General features: G+C 43.2%; 1 pseudogene across 1 annotated transcript; it reads right to left on the reverse strand.

Moving 5' to 3' along the window:
- Positions 1 to 750: 750 nt before the first annotated feature.
- Positions 751 to 10,517, reverse strand: LOC309808398 (calcitonin receptor-stimulating peptide 3-like; annotated as a pseudogene). The gene is made up of 3 exons: positions 10,432 to 10,517; positions 9,543 to 9,675; positions 751 to 910 (listed from the first exon to the last, which is right to left on the reverse strand). The product of its transcript is annotated as a calcitonin receptor-stimulating peptide 3-like (transcript).
- Positions 10,518 to 13,892: the final 3,375 nt, after the last annotated feature.

Raw genomic sequence — 13,892 nt, forward strand, 5'->3', positions numbered from 1 at the left:
ATTTATCTTTAGTTTATTTCAAGCAAAAAGGTGTGTTTTCAATATCAAGAGACATGCATATATGTGTGTCTTCCATGCTATTTCTTTTCAATAAGTTGCTTTCATTGCAAATTAAAAGAAATGGAGTTCAGCTCCCTGGTGACCTAGGAGAAAAAAAAAAGCAAGAACTAGAATATTATTACTTATTAACAGTGAGGCTCTTGTCATGTATTACCTCAATCACTTTTTATATTAATGATACAGGTAGGTACTTATTGTTGCTTTCAAGTTATATGGGGAAACAGGGTCAGAGAAGGTCAGGTCCATGGTCATATAGTTAGTAGAGGACAAACACAGTATTTGAACCCAAGTCTGTGCTCTGAATCCAGATGTACATGACATTGTAGGGAATACTCCCAAAGGGTAGGGTCTTTACCTTTCAAACTAAAAAACTAGAATAATCACAATTATAACTGTAGGGAACAGTGTTTTAAATGAATAGGATCTATATTTCCTATGATGAACGATGATCTCAGAGTCACTTGGAGGCACTGAAAAAAAGCAGAAATGAATCCAAATTCTAGGTGTTCTAGCTATTGGGACTCTGTTCTTTCTCCAGACACTGTGGTTGGCACCTTCACTGTGGATTTTTTTTACAATATAGGACCAGGGAGGGTCAGACTGTGGCCTGCACTCCTGCAATACCCAGCCATCTGCCCTGCCGTCTGAGGTACTAGGGCGGTTGTCTTCTTCCTGGAGTCATTTCACTGCTCAGGCCTGAAGGTCGCTGCGGTGCCAGCCAAAGGCTTTGGAGCCCACGTTGGTGGGTATGAAGTTGTTCTTAACCACACTCTCAGACCTGCTCAGCCAGCCCGCCATCTTATGGGTCACACAGATCTCAGTGTTACAGGATCTCTTCTGGGCAGTGATGCTGATTTGCAGGATAGAGAAAAAGAAAAGGCCTGTCAGTGAGAGGCTGAGGGCAGGTGCTACCCCATGGGACCAACATGGTAAAATTACTGCTCTGAGAGGCACCAATGAACTTTAAATATTTTTCCTAAACACAAAATCACCACAGACAATCATAGGGCATTACGGAAAATGCCACAGTCACTCCCCATAGACGTTTCCAGGGGTGTCAGAAAACCCAAATGTGCTCTGGGCAACAAGCCATGGAACACAGAAATATAGCAGCCAGTCTTTTCTGTACAAGTAAACGAAAGCTTAACCAAGGCTTAGGCGACTAGAGAGATTATGGTGCCACATCCAACCTCATTCTTTTTTTTTTTTTTTTTTTTTTGCTTTATAACAAATTTAATCAGTTATACATATACATATGTTTCCATATCCCCTCCCTTTTGCGTCTCCCTCCCACCCTCCCTATCCCACCCCTCCAGGCAGTTACAAAGTACCGAGCTGATCTCCCTGTGCTATGCGGCTGCTTCCCACTAGCTATCTACCTCACGTTTGGTAGTGTATATATGTCCATGCCGCTCTTTCACTTTGTCACAGCTTACCCTTCCCCCTCCCCATATCCTCAAGTCCATTCTCTAGTAGGTCTGTGTCTTTATTCCTGTCTTACCCCTATGTTCTTCATGACATTTTTTTTTCTTAAATTCCATATATATGTGTTAGCATACAGTATTTGTCTTTCTCTTTCTGACTTACTTCACTCTGTATGACAGACTCTAGGTCTATCCAGCTCATTACAAATAGCTCAATTTCATTTCTTTTTATGGCTGAGTAATATTCCATTGTATATATGTGCCACATCTTCTTTATCCATTCATCCGATGATGGACACTTAGGTTGTTTCCACCTCCGGGCTATTGTAAATAGGGCTGCTATGAACATTTTGGTACATGTCTCTTTTTGAATTATGGTTTTCTCAGGGTATATGCCCAGTAGTGGGATTGCTGGGTCATATGGTAGTTCTATTTGTAGTTTTTTAAGGAACCTCCATACCGTTCTCCATAGCGGCTGTACCAATTCACATTCCCACCAGCAGTGCAAGAGTGTTCCCTTTTTTCCACACCCTCTCCAGCATTTATTGTTTCTAGATTTTTTGATGATGGCCATTCTGACTGGTGTGAGATGATATCTCATTGTAGTTTTGATTTGCATTTCTCTAATGAGTAAAGATGTTGAGCATCCTTTCATGTGTTTGTTGGCAGTCTGTATATCTTCTGTGGAGAAATGTCTATTTAGGTCTTCTGCCCATTTTTGGATTGGGTTGTTTGTTTTTTTGTTATTGAGCTGCATGAGCTGCTTATAAAATTTGGAGATTAATCCTTTGTCAGTTGCTTCATTTGCAAATATTTTCTCCCATTCTGAGGGTTGTCTTTTGGTCTTGTTTATGGTTTCCTTTGCTGTGCAAAAGCTTTTAAGTTTCATTAGGTCCCATGTGTTTATTTTTGTCTTTATTTCCATTTCTCTAGGAGGTGGGTCAAAAAGGATCTTGCTGTGATTTATGTCATAGAGTGTTCTGCCTATGTTTTCCTCTAAGAGTTTGATAGTGTCTGGCCTTACATTTAGGTCTTTAATCCATTTTGAGCTTATTTTTGTGTATGGTGTTAGGGAATGATCTAATCTCATACTTTTACATGTCCCTATCCAGTTTTCCCAGCACCACTTATTGAAGAGACTGTCCTTTCTCCACTGTACATTCCTGCCTCCTTTATCAAAGATAAGGTGACCATATGTCCGTGGGTTTAACTCTGGGCTTTCTATCCTGTTCCATTGATCTATCTTTCTGTTTTTGTGCCAGTACCATACTGTCTTGATTACTGTAGCTTTGTAGTATAGTCTGAAGTCAGGGAGCCTGATTCCTCCAGCTCCATTTTTCGTTCTCAAGATTGCTTTGGCTATTCGGGGTCTTTTGTGTTTCCATACAAATTGTGAAATTTTTTGTTCTAGTTCTGTGAAAAATGCCAGTGGTAGTTTGATAGGGATTGCATTGAACCTGTAGATTGCTTTGGGTAGTAGAGTCATTTTCACAATGTTGATTCTTCCAATCCAAGAACATGGTACATCTCTCCATCTATTTGTATCATCTTTAATTTCTTTCATCAGTGTCTTATAATTTTCTGCATACAGGTCTTTTGTCTCCTTAGGTAGGTTTATTCCTAGATATTTTATTCTTTTTGTTGCAATGGTAAATGGGAGTGTTTCCTTGATTTCACTTTCAGATTTTTCATCATCAGTATATAGGAATGCCAGAGATTTCTGTGCATTAATTTTGTATCCTGCAACTTTACCAAATTCATTGATTAACTCTAGTAGTTTTCTGGTAGCATCTTTAGGATTCTCTATGTATAGTATCATGTCATCTGCAAACAGTGACAGCTTTACTTCTTCTTTTCCAATTTGGATTCCTTTTATTTCCTTTTCTTCTCTGATTGCTGTGGCTAAAACTTCCAAAACTAGGTTGAATAAGAGTGGTGAAAGTGGGCAACCTTGTCTAGTTCCTGATCTTAGTGGAAATGGTTTCAGTTTTTCACCATTGAGGACGATGCTGGCTGTGGGTTTGTCATATATGGCCTTTATTATGTTGAGGAAAGTTCCCTCTATGCCTACTTTCTGCAGGGTTTTTATCATAAATGGGTGTTGAATTTTGTCGAAAGCTTTCTCTGCATCTATTGAGATGATCATATGGTTTTTCTCCTTCAGTTTGTTAATATGGTGTATCACGTTGATTGATTTGCGTATATTGAAGAATCCTTGCATTCCTGGAATAAACCCCACTTGATCATGGTGTATGATCCTTTTAATGTGCTGTTGGATTCTGTTTGCTAGTATTTTGTTGAGGATTTTTGCATCTATGTTCATCAGTGATATTGGCCTGTAGTTTTCTTTCTTTGTGACATCCTTGCCTGGTTTTGGTATCAAGGTGATGGTGGCCTCGTAGAATGAGTTTGGGAGTGTTCCTCCCTCTGCTATATTTTGGAAGAGTTTCAGAAGGATAGGTGTTAGCTCTTCTCTAAATGCTTGATAGAATTCGCCTGTGAAGCCATCTGGTCCTGGGCTTTTGTTTGTTGGAAGATTTTTTATCACAGTTTCAATTTCAGTGCTTGTGATTGGTCTGTTCATATTTTCTATTTCTTCCTGAGTCAGTCTTGGCAGGTTGTGCATTTCTAAGAATTTGTCCATTTCTTCCAGGTTGTCCATTTTATTGGCATAGAGTTGCTTATAGTAATCTCTCATGATCTTTTGTATTTCTGTAGTGTCAGTTGTTACTTCTCCTTTTTCATTTCTAATTCTATTGATTTGAGTCTTCTCCCTTTTTTTCTTGATGAGTCTGGCTAATGGTTTATCAATTTTGTTTATCTTCTCAAAGAACCAGCTTTTAGTTTTATTGATCTTTGCTATCATTTCCTTCATTTCTTTTTCATTTATTTCTGATCTGATTTTTATGATTTCTTTCCTTCTGCTAACTTTGGGATGTTTTTGTTCTTCTTTCTCTAATTGCTTTAGGTGCAAGGTTAGGTTGTTTATTCGAGATGTTTCCTGTTTCTTAAGGTGGGATTGTATTGCTATAAACTTCCCTCTTAGAACTGCTTTTGCTGCATCCCATAGGTTTTGGGTCGTTGTGTCTCCATTGTCATTTGTTTCTAGGTATTTTTTAATTTCCTCTTTGATTTCTTCAGTGATCACTTCGTTATTAAGTAGTGTATTGTTTAGCCTCCATGTGTTTGTATTTTTTACAGCTCTTTTCCTGTAATTGATATCTAGTCTCATAGCATTGTGGTCGGAAAAGATACTTGATACAATTTCAATTTTCTTAAATTTACCAAGGCTTGATTTGTGACCCAAGATATGATCTATCCTGGAGAATGTTCCATGAGCACTTGAGAAAAATGTGTATTCTGTTGTTTTTGGATGGAATGTCCTATAAATATCAATTAAGTCCATCTTGTTTAATGTATCATTTAAAGCTTGTGTTTCCTTATTTATTTTCATTTTGGATGATCTGTCCATTGGTGAAAGTGGGGTGTTAAAGTCCCCTACTATGAGTGTGTTACTGTCGATTTCTCCTTTTATGGCTGTTAGTATTTGCCTTATGTATTGAGGTGCTCCTATATTGGGTGCATAAATATTTACAATTGTTATATCTTCTTCTTGGATCGATCCCTTGATCATTATGTAGTGTCCTTCTTTGTCTCTTCTAGTAGTCCTTATTTTAAAGTCTATTTTGTCTGATATGAGAATTGCTACTCCAGCTTTCTTTTGGTTTCCATTTGCATGGAATATCTTTTTCCATCCCCTTACTTTCAGTCTGTATGTGTCTCTAGGCCTGAAGTGGGTCTCTTGTAGACAGCATATAGATGGGTCTTGTTTTTGTATCCATTCAGCCACTCTGTGTCTTTTGGTGGGAGCATTTAGTCCATTTACATTTAAGGTAATTATCGATATGTATGTTCCTATTCCCATTTTCTTAATTGTTTTGGGTTCATTATTGTAGGTCTTTTCCTTCTGTTGTGTTTCTTGCCTAGAGAAGTTCCTTTAGCATTTGTTGTAAAGCTGGTTTGGTGGTGCTGAACTCTCTCAGCTTTTGCTTGTCTGTAAACGTTTTAATTTCTCCATCAAATCTGAATGAGATCCTTGCTGGGTAGAGTAATCTTGGTTGCAGGTTTTTCTCCTTCATCACTTTAAGTATGTCCTGCCACTCCCTTCTGGCTTGTAGAGTTTCTGCTGAGAGATCAGCTGTTATCCTGATGGGGATTCCCTTGTGTGTTATTTGTTGTTTTTGCCTTGCTGCTTTTAATATGATTTCTTTGTGTTTAATTTTGGACAGTTTGATTAATATGTGTCTTGGCGTATTTCTCCTTGGATTTATTCTGTATGGGACTCTCTGTGCCTCCTGGACTTGATTAACTATTTCCTTTCCCATATTAGGGAAGTTTTCAACTATAATCTCTTCAAATATTTTCTCAGTCCCTTTCTTTTTCTCTTCTTCTTCTGGAACCCCTATAATTCGAATGTTGGTGCGTTTAATGTTGTCCCAGAGGTCTCTGAGACTGTCCTCTGTTCTTTTCATTCTTTTTTCTTTATTTTGCTCTGCAGCAGTTATTTCCACTATTTTATCTTCCACCTCACTTATCCGTTCTTCTGCCTCAGTTATTCTGCTATTGATCCCATCTAGAGTATTTTTTATTTCATGTATTGTGTTTTTAATCGATGCTTGATTCATCTTTAGTTCTTCTAGGTCCTTGTTAACTGTTTCTTGCATTTTGTCTATTCTATTTCCAAGATTTTGTATCTGGGAAATAGAATCTTGGATCATCTTTACCATCATTATTCTGAATTCTTTTTCAGGTAGAGTGCCTATTACCTCTTCATTTGTTAGGTCTGGTGGGTTTTTATCTTGCTCCTTCTCCTGCTGTGTGTTTTTCTGTCTTCTCATTTTGCTTATGTTACTGTGTTTGGGGTCTCCTTTTTGCAGGCTGCAGGTTCGTAGTTCCTGTTGTTTTTGGTGTCTGTCCCCAGTGGCTAAGGTTGGTTTAGTGGGTTGTGTAGGCTTCCTGGTGGAGGGGACTAGTGCCTGTGTTCTGGTGGATGAGGCTGGATCTTGTCTTTCTGGTGGGCAGGTCCACGTCTGGTGGTGTGTTTTGGGGTGTCTGTGGACTTTTTATGATTTTAGGCCACCTCTCTGCTAGTGGGTGGTGTTGTGTTCCTGTCTTGCTAGTTGTTTGGCTTAGGGTGTCCAGCACTGTAGCCTGCTGGTCGTTGAGTGAAGCTGGGTGCTGGTGTTGAGATGGAGATCTCTGGAAGATTTTCGCCGTTTGATATTATGTGGAGCTGGGAGGTCTCTTGTGGACCAGTGTCCTGAAGTTGGCTCTCCCACCTCAGAGGCACAGCACTGACTCCGGGCTCCTCAATTTGGGATGATGTGTTGTCTATTCATGTATTCCACAGATGCAGGGTACATCAAGTTGATTGTGGAGCTTTAATCCGCTGCTTCTGAGGCTGCTGGGAGAGGTTTCCCTTTCTCTTCTTTGTTCTCACAGCTCCTAGGTCTCAGCTTTGGATTTGGCCCCGCCTCTGCGTGTAGGTCGCCGGAGGGCGTCTGTTCTTCGCTCAGATAGGACAGGGTTAAAGGAGCAGCCTCTTCGGGGACTCTGGCTCACTCAGGCCGGGAGGGAGGGAGGGGCACGGAGTGCGGGGCGAGCCTGCAGCGGCAGAGGTCGGCGTGACGTTGCACCCGCCCGAGGCGCGCCGTGCGTTCTCCCAGGGAAGCCGCCCCTGGATCCCGGGACCCCGGCAGTGGCGGGCTGCACAGGCTCCCGGAAGGGCGGTGTGGGCAGTGACCTGCGCTCGCACACAGGCTTCTTGGCGGCGGCAGTAGCAGCCCCAGCGTCCCACGCCTGTCACTGGGCTCCGCGCTTTCAGTCGCGACTCGCGCCCGTCTGTGGAGCCCCTTTAAGCAGCGCTCTTAATCCCCTCTCCTCGCGCACCAGGAAATCAAGAGGGAAGAAAAAGTCTCTTGCCTCTTCGGCAGCTCCAGAGTTTTCCTGGACTCCCTCCCGGCTAGCTGTGGCACATTAGCCCCCTTCAGGCTGAGTTCTCGCCACCAGCCCCAGTCCTCTCCCTGCGCTCTGACCGAAGCCCGAGCCTCAGCTTCCAGCGCTGCGTGCCCCGGCGGGCGAGCAGACAAGCCTCTCGGGCTGGTGAGTGCCGCTCGGCACCGATCCTCTGTGTGCGGATCTCTCCGCTTTGCCCTACCCAGGTATGTGGGGAGTTTCTTGCCTTTTGGGAGGTCTGGGGTCTTCTGCCAGCGTTCAGTAGGTGTTCTGTAGGAGTTGTTCCACGTGTAGCTGTATTTCTGGTGTATCCGTGGGGAGGAAGGTGATCTCCGTGTCTTACTCTTCCGCCATCTTACCCGGAAGTCCAACCTCATTCTTAAAGATTGTCTTGAAGATGCATCCCATTCACAAGGTACTGAGTACTCCTTAGGAAAAGGAAAATTCCCCTGTCCTCCTGGAAGAGGAAGCGAGTTTGTAGCATCAAGTCTCAGAGGTTCTTAGTGCTCCTGTTTTCGCTACCTGAGGTTGTTCACAGGGACCACCCACTATGCCCTGACTCCAGCTACCCGGGGCTAAAGCTACTTGCCAGACAGGTCCCTGTATCCATGAAGTGTGGGATGTGGCCAGAGCAATAACCACCACAGCTCAGGGGTTTTTAGAAATATACTATTATTCCCCCAATGAAAGGCATGTTCAGAAGCAGGACTGAGAAGCTCTGCTATGAAATCCACAGGTACTCACAGGGCTGCCCTCTCTCTCCTGATCTCTTCCTGAATGATTCTCTCTGGCCTGCTCTCCCTCCTCCCATCTGATGTTCCAGACATCCACTGCCACAAAGAATGCCACTGATAACTAGCCCAAAGAGCAGCCAGAGAAGACCACATGCGTCAAGTTACAGGAACAAAGGAATTAGAAAGGAGAGGAAGGAGTTGAGTAGGCACCTTGAGGCATGCCAACATGAGGGGTCATGGTCTTTCTCCAATACTCTGGCCATGACCCATTTCTTGCCAGGCATTCTGACCCCAGTTTTAGTTAAGGGGAATGTGTAAAACTTGTTGAGGTCCTATGTGTATGTGCCCAGGATGCAGGTACTCAGATTATTGCACTGCTTAGTTCTGCACCTGTCCAGGCTACAGGGAAAAGTCAGGCTAGACAATACCATGCACCAGGGCTGTTCCTGCAGGCAGTCATGCAGAAGGTTAGAATAGGGAGAGGGCACCTGGAGCAAAAGCTGTGGGGCAGGAATGGGGGTGGCTCACGCATCCTCCATTAGGAGAACAGAGGTTCACTGAGCCAGGGCAGTGTGGGGAAGGGCTGTGGGGGGAAGGGGTGACCTTTTCTGGCATTCCACATGCTGCTCAGTCCTTCTTGCTCTGCAAAGAGGTTCCTAGGGCAGATAGAGGTGCAGCACATGCCTCTGCCCAGGTATGGCCAGGTCAGGAGCTGGTGTGAGCTCCAAGCTCAGGGTGCACAGGGAGGTGGGGCTGGGGAAGGGTGTCTGGTCCAGTGAGAACATGCACATCTCCACAGATTCTACACATCTAAAGGCCCTGGACCTACCTCAGACACTGTGCTATCTGACAACATCCTTTGTAAGGGCTCTGGCTTCACCTTGCAAATGTGCAATGAAGATGCCTTGCAGGTGTGAAAGAATATCATGTGCAGGTTAACAAGGAGGGGCTAGATTTCTAAAATCCCCTGAGATACATGGGATTCATTCCCTGGCTTTACTTTACGAGGCTAAACTCCTCCAGTGCTGGGAGGTATCCTCAGTACTGCCAGACAATTTCCAGAGTGAGGGATTCCACAGCTTCCCCCACTGCTTTTAGAAAGGGATCTTTGTACATGTGGTGCAACCATAGTTCCTTCACATGACCTCTGTCTTCAGTGGAGCCTGTAGAAGAGGTGGGCCCCAGGCCAAGGTGAACAGTGACTGCTTGCTGGCTGCCTATCCAGCTATGTTCTCTCCTACCTGTCAGGATACATGTTCCTGGTAAGCCAGGGGAGAGGGTAAGTGCTGAGCAGAGGGCAGAGCCTTACCTGAAGCCCTCCTGTCTCTTGCTTCAGCTCACGGGCCTTCATCTGCACATAATCGTTCATCATTGCAGCCAGTAAGAGGCGCATTTCCTTATTGGTGAGTGTAGTGGGATCAAAGCCATTCTCCAAGGCGCACCTAGGGAAGGGAAGCAAGCCCAAACCTGGCTCTGAGTCCCTGCCTACCCCCACCCCCAGGATAAGCAGCCAGGTTTCCTGGTTTCTGCATCTTCCCCTGAGGATGTGGCTGCCCTAACTGCCAACGGAAGAAATGAGGCCATTGTCTATCCAAAAATGCTGCTTCACCAGGAGTTAGGCTCTGGTGTGACCTCAAAGAAATGGTTTGCTGGCAACTGATGGTTAGATTTTCAGGAATTTTTTGAGCTTAGTGTTAAATGCAGCCATTATTAAAAATTAAATGATAATAATTTGAATATGGAAATGGTTTCAGTTTAATAAATATAATTTGAATGAGGATGAGACATTAGATGAATAGATCACATATCAGATTGAATAACAAATTTATTGGCCAAGTAGTTAGCAGACTAGGATGAAATCCATTTATCAAATTATGGTTAAGTTAGTAAATAGCTTTGCTAAGGATAAAAGTGTTTGATAAAAAGCAACAAAAGTATGTTGTGAGGTTCAATGAGTTATATGAAATTTATAATAACTAGTACTGTATATCTTACGTCTGTTTGTAAACTGTGTGCTACACATCTTTTATGATAAACTTATATAAGTGTACATTTATACATTACCACCACCCATCCCCACACCTCCACCCACCAGAAGCCAGTTGCTAAAGATTCAGCACAAGCACAACTGAGAACACAGAATTGTATGATTCCAGGGACCATGAGAGGTGAGAGTGCTCCTGTCAGGGCTGTCTCACCTGAATGGCGCTGCCTAGAGCATACCTGCCTGGTTCAGGACCAGAATGCTGAGGACCAGGAACAGGGGGAACTTCCAGAAGCCCATGGCACCTTTCTGCAAGGGAAAAATTGACATCACCACCTGCAGCAGTTCAAGTTCTGTGAGCCCACAGACCCAGGCTCTGATCCTGTCTCTGACTCTAACTCCCTGGCGTCCTGACTTCCGGCTGGACATGTCACTTCCCTTCACCATCATTTCCTTCTCAGCCAAGTGGACTGCTGGAAGATCCAGTAAGCCTGTAGCATGCTTGGCTTAGCAAAGAAACCTAGTGGGACAACTGGGTGAGGAGGTCTCAGTCCGTAGCCCCCTCCCTGTCACTCCACACATTCTCACATACAACGTGTTGGCCAGGACTCCTGGAGAACAGACTCTGAGTACCTGTCACCACAGCTTTTCCCATTGTGCAACTCAAAGCTGTCCTCCTGGTGTCGAGCTTTTGCTCATACCTGGTTGGGGGAGGTGGGTTGGGAGGACATATCTCTGTGGTTGGAATCCCTGAGAAACTGAAGAACCAAATTCTACTTTTCAGCTGCTTCACACTTAGGCAAAGAGTACCCTGTGAGAAGCAAGCTGGCAGAGTCTTAATTTGGAACCCAGGACTTAAATGGGGGGAAAAAGCTCCCAAAACCTGCCACTGGGGCTTGCGTTTAACGGTTACCTGCCCCTCAGTCACTGCACCTATTTGCCATACGCTTGTGCTGGCCCAGGTTCCGAACCCATTTCCCACAGACCCTTGGGTGAGGGATGTGATCCGTGAGCGCACTGTCCGCACAAAACCATTCCTGCGTCCTGCTATGTGGGTGGTGCCTGGGGAGCTCCAGCATCCCGAAATTGACCTAAGCACGTGTGCCACAGGAGACAGAGAGACTGGAACCTGCCTCAGTGTGGGGACAGTGGAGCAGAGAGTCCCCGGACTGGGACCATGCGGTGTTACCTGTGGAAGGATCCTGGGATGAATCACGGAGTAACACAAATTGTGTGATGAAAAGACCTAGACAGAAGTGGACAGAGACTCTGAAGCATGAAATGTCTAGAGTAACCCTCTGGTATTTATTTTACTTCTCTACAGTCCTACTAGGTGTGGGGTAATGTTGGAACATAGGTGGTCATTAGATCATGTATAGCTTATATTAGGAAAGTCATTCTACTGATTTGGCCTCTTTATAAGTCTAGAAAGTAGTAAATAAACTAAAATGGCTGTGAGGCACCTTCCAGTCTTATTATTTTATTTTATTAAAATGGGGGTGGGAGGGGTGAAGGAGGTGGGTATAGAAGAACAAAGAACAAATGAAGGACATTGTGTGATGACAATGAGATTTACTTGGAGATTAGTTGGGAGACATTGATAATGCTTCTTGTATTTTAATTTTGAGAGGAACGCCAGCCTGAGCTGCTGGTAAGTGCTTCTGGAAGAAGCAGTCTTCAAGGAAGCCACCTTTCAGTCAAATATAAAATGGGGCTGGTGCCTTGTTTTCTCCCTATGTTTTACAGTTCATGCCCTCATGAGGAATTTTATTCCCTCACACTGCTTCATCCATTCTCTTCAGTAAGCATGCTTATCCACATCTGTGATGGTCCCTGGTCAGTTTTAGAAGTACACAGAAGCTACTCTAGGTATTTTAAGCAGAAAGGCATTGCATACAGGAACTAGATATTAAAAAATAATGTGTATAATTCTGGAAGATGCTACAGTTACCATAATCAAAAGGTGGAGACTGAGAAGTCCACACACTTGAACTGTAGACATGAAAAAAATCCCATGGAGCCTGTGATCCAGGGATCAGGATGCTGCCCCTGGTGCTGCCACAACTACCTTTCAACACCAATGACATTCTGTTCCCAGGGATGCTGCTGTCAAACCCCTGGCTTCTTGACTGCTTGCCAGCAGAAAACAGAAGAGCAGGAAGATAGAACTCTCTGACTCTGCCTTCCAATTCTCACATGAGACATCTAAATGGAAAAAATTTGCATTCAGACACTGCCTTTAAGGAAGTGTGGGAAAAATCAATGTAACCCATCACACTAACACACTAAAAAAGAAAAATCACGTGATAGTATCAATAGATGCAGAAAAGGCATTTGACAAAATCCAACACCCATTTATGATAAAAACTCAGAGAACTAGCAATAGAGGGAAACTTCCTCAACTTGTAAAGACTACAAAAACCCTGCAGTAGCTTTATACTTAATGGTGAGAAACCCGAAGCTTTCCCACTAAGATCAGGTACAACGATGCCCCATTTTACTACTCCTTTTCAGAGTCATACTGGAAGTCCTTGCTAGTGTAATAAGGTACGAAAAGGAGATAAAAGGTATACAGGTTGGAAAGAAAGACAAAACAAAAAACACCCAAAAGAAACAAAAAAAATCTCCTGGAGCTAATAAGTGATTATAGCAAGGTTGCAAAATACAAAGTTAACATACAGAAGTCAATTATTTTCCTATATACCAACAATGGACAAGTGGGATTTGAAATTAAAAACATAATACTGGTTACATTAGCACCACCCAGAATGAAATAGGTATAAAGCTAACAGAATATGTACAAGATCTGTATGAGGAGAACTACAAAACTAATAAAAGAAATCAAATAATAGCTAATAAATGGAGAAATAGTCCATGTTCATTGAGAGGAAGACTCAATATTGTCAAGATGTCAGCTCTTCCCAACTTAGTTGATCTACAGATTCAATGCAGTCCCAATTAAATCCCAGCAAGTTATTTTATGAAAGTTGACAAACTGATTCTACAGTTTATTTATTTTTGGCTGTGCCACGCGGCATGCGGGGTCTTAGTTCTCCGACCAGGGATCAAACCCATGCCCCCGGCAGTGGAAGTACAGTCTTAACCACTGGACCACTAGGGAAGTCCCTGATTCTACAGTTTATTAGGAGAAGCAAAAAAACCAGAATAGTCAATGCAATCTTGAGGGAGAAGTACAAAGTTGGAGGATTGATGCTGCTTGACTTTAAGACTTACTATAAAGCTACAGTATTAAGACAGTGTGGTATTGGTGAAAGAATAGACAAATAGATCAATGGAACAGAATAGAGAGCCTGGAAATAGACCCCCCATAATATAGTCAACTGATCTTTGACAAAGGAACAAAGGCAATGCAAAAGAAGTATGGGTGGTGTTTTTGTTTTCCAGCTGACTGGGAGAGTTGGAAGAATCCTTAGTGTAATGAAACCATTTTCATTATGATAGCCAAATACTGTGAATATTCTCAGCCTGTCACAGTTAAGGCTTAAACCAAAGGAATGGATCTCTAATAATGGAACTTCATCTATCAGTGAGAGAAAGTATTTTTTCTCTTAGTGCTGGAAGGGCTTTTCAGATCTTAACACATAAATGATCCTTTACCAACTTTACCTTTGGCCTTCTGGTACCTTATGGTTATGACTATCCAGTAGAGAACAA

This window comes from Mesoplodon mirus (genome assembly GCF_964341445.2).
Source record: "Mesoplodon mirus genome assembly, chromosome: 7".
In the NCBI taxonomy this organism is placed as follows: domain Eukaryota; kingdom Metazoa; phylum Chordata; class Mammalia; order Artiodactyla; family Ziphiidae; genus Mesoplodon; species Mesoplodon mirus.